Below are 3,515 nucleotides of genomic sequence, written 5' to 3'. Positions count from 1 at the left end.
TAAGTGATATGCCTGCTGTACTCAGCACTGACTAGACTGCAGCTGGAGTACTGCGCCCAGTTCTGGGTGCCGCACTTCAATAAAAAGACATGGCAAAACTTGAGAGGGTCCAAAAAAGAGCCACCCATATGATCAGGGACTTGCAAGGCAAGGCATACGAGGAAAGGCTGAGGGACCTGGGCCTCTTTAGCCTAAAAAAGAGAAGATTGAGAGGGGGCTTGATAGCAACTTACCACTATATCAGAGGAGTGCATCACGAGCTTGGTGAACAATTGTTCACTAGGGCACCACCGGGGAAGACTAGGACCAATGGATACAAACTCCTGGAAGGCCGCTTCAGGCTTAATACCAGGAAAAACTCCTTCACAGTCATGGTGTCCAGACTGTGGAATAAACTCCCTCCAGACGGTGTGCAGTCACCTACCCTGGTGATTTTCAAGAGGAGACTGGACAGTCACCTCACTGGGATAACTTGGCTCCAGCTGTCTTCCTGCCTAGAGTGGGTGGGCTGGTCCAGATAATCTGCAAGGTCCCTTTCAGCCCCTAACAATCTATGAATAACACTGAGTGAACGGGCAACAATTAAACTAAATTTGCCGGGTGATGCACATGGGGGAAAAATAACCCAAGATGCACATACAGAAAGTGACATGCATTTTCTGTTACTGTTCAAGAAAGATGTTGGAATTACTGCAGAGTTCCCCGAAAAACCTGAGCCCAGGTGCCAACAGCAGAACAATGTTGGGAATTATTGAGAAGGGATCTGAGAACAAGACAGGAAATGTCATATGCCACAGTACCTATTCATGGTACTCCCACACCTTGAATCCTGCATGCAGTTCCAGTCCCATCTGCCTCCATAAAGATATATTAGAGGTAGAAAAGGTCTCTCTCATAATACTAGAACTCAGGGACATAAAATGAAACTATTAAGAAGCAGGTATAAAACTACCTAAAGGGTTTTTTTGCAAAGCATGGAGCATATTGTCACAGGATGTTTTAGAGGCAATTTAACTAGGTTCAAAAGAAGATCAGTAATAGGTCCATCAGTGGGTATTTATTAAACATTAGAGAATAGTGTATAACTTACTAATCCTTCTTCAGTCTCTAAATGCTGGAAGCTGCCACGTAAGAGGGACAGGAGAATGTTCTGTCTGGATAGGACCTATATTTATAATCTTCCACTTAATATCTGCTCTCTGCCACTGTGAAATACACAGTACTGAGCTTCAAAGACTTGTGGCTTCACCTAGTGTGGCACTTTTGGTTATGTTTTATAGCACCTCTACTGCAACCCTTCCTTCTGACTGCCAGTACATGGACGGACCTATCATAGTTTCATAGTAGCTAGGGTCAGGAGGGACCTGAACAGATCATCTAGCCTGACCCCTGCCACAGGCAGGAATGAATGCTGGGTTCACAAGACCCCAGACAGGTGATCATCCAACTTCCTCTTGAATTTGCCCAAGGTAGGGGCGAGGACCACTTCCCTGGGAAGTTGGTCACAAATTTTGGCCACCAACCGTAAAATATTGCCTTCTGATCTCTAACCTAAACCTATTCTCCATCAGCTTATTACCATTGCTCCTTGTCACCTCAAGTGGTGCTGGGGAGAAAAGGGCTCTGCCTATTTGCTGTTGATCTCCCCTGATGAGTTTGTAGGCAGCCACCAGGTCCCCCCTCAGCCTCCTCTTGCTGAGGCTGAACAGGTTCAGGTCCCTCAGTCTCTCCTCATAGGGCCTGTCCTGCTGCCCTCTCACCAAGTGGGTGGCCTCCTCTGAACCCTTTCCAGGCTGGCCACATCCCTTTTGAAGTGCGGCACCCAGTACTGGACGCAGTATCAGGATGCCTTCTTCATTTTCACTGCACCACAGTTCCCTGTGGAGATATTCACAGTTGATACAGTTGGGAAAAAGACCCTAAAGTTTAGCCCAATGCAAAGCCTGCTCAGGATCAAGGAAATATAATACTCTTTAGCCATAAAAGATACTCTGATCCTATGAGTATCTGCTACTCCAAGTTAACAGAACAGATGGTACTAAGTTTCCTGCAACTACAGTATTGGTGAAATCAGAAGGCACAGACATTTAAAGCCATCAGTACATCCTTTGTTTTCTTTTGAACATCTAGCTCTCCTGTAACAAAGAGTTTGAGATAGACCCACATCTACTGTTTCCTTTTCAAAAGGAATCATTCCCCTCCCTCCTCAAGTTGCAATTTAAAAAAAAACTGAAACCTTGAGGGATAATGAAAAGAACAATGATTATCCTTACTAACAGGAAACAATTGAAAAGTACAAGTACGGTATAAGATTTAAACTGTCCAAGATTGGTGACAAGGATTGTGGTCTGCATCCTTTAACAGTGAGAAACAACTAACCTGAAAATTTGGTTATTTGCGCATCTATACTTCTATGGAACACTCCAATTGAGTTCTCCAATATTAAATCGCAATTCATTTTACAATGAAAGAAACCGCCCCACCACTGGGTATGTTTCCCTCAAATGATCACTGCTATAAGTCATTGTAACACTACTACAGAAAGACTGAAAGATTTATTACAGCCTTATCAAGTTCTGGAATAACCTGCATCTCTCAGCATTACAGAGAAAAAAAAATAGATACAGAACTGATAGGAGTTCTACCACCTAAAATATTTCATTCTGTTAGATGCCAGGTCAAGATCAGCCCTGGTCCATGGTCACAATCTCAACCCAACCCAATTATTTCACCTGGGATTTTCAGGTAGCATTCCGAATCTCCCTCTGAACTCTCTGAAAATCTTACTATTGATTCTACTGAGTACAAAGCCAAGACTAGTATTTTGGGGGCCGGGGACAGGGGACACGGAAAAAAAAAAAATCATCTCATCTCTTATTTGTTATAGGAGCACATTTTTGAGTGCTAGAGCTAAATGAATCATCTGCTATAATAAAAGGATCCCCTCCAGTCCAGCCTCTCAAAATTTCATTTAGCCTCTGCAACACATTCAAAGACACTATTTTTTCAACTATATTTGGTATCTTAAATTAGAAAGTGTTTCCCCATCCCCTTCATTTTATTTATTCTGTGCCTTGTCCAGTATGTGATGTTTATATGGATATGATCAAGTATGGTTTGTGTTCCGTGACTAAGTCAACTCAGAATCAGAATGAGTATTTGGCAATAGATTTAAAATCTGCCTTCTAGGATTAATCAATCTGTGAAATGTAACTGCATGAATATTTACAAGCAGCCAGCAACAAAAAAGGGGTGAACACACAACCAAAGCAAATGTGTTTAAAAAAGGCAATCCACTTTGTGCGTATGACTATTTGCCCCAGCTCTATGTAAGATATAGAAGGCGAAAAAAAGAATATACATCCCAATGTTTTCCTGGAACCATCTATGAAACTCTTTCAACTGAGTATTCAAAAGCACTCTCACAACTACTGAACTTTATACATTAGAAAATGTCAGTTCCCAGCATCATTTTAATCTCTATTTTCAGGCCCTCACCAACAATTCAGTGCATC

The 3,515-nt window shown here is 42.4% G+C and overlaps 1 protein-coding gene across 2 annotated transcripts in view; it reads right to left on the bottom strand.

Annotated features, from left to right (window-relative positions):
- Positions 1 to 3,515, bottom strand: part of TJP2 (tight junction protein 2) — a 103,082-nt gene that overhangs the window by 89,823 nt on the left and 9,744 nt on the right. The gene's annotated exons all lie outside the window — the stretch shown is intronic.

This window comes from Alligator sinensis, unplaced genomic scaffold (assembly GCF_000455745.1).
Source record: "Alligator sinensis unplaced genomic scaffold, ASM45574v1 scaffold308_1, whole genome shotgun sequence".
In the NCBI taxonomy this organism is placed as follows: domain Eukaryota; kingdom Metazoa; phylum Chordata; order Crocodylia; family Alligatoridae; genus Alligator; species Alligator sinensis.
This window is presented reverse-complemented; position numbering and strand designations above follow the sequence as displayed.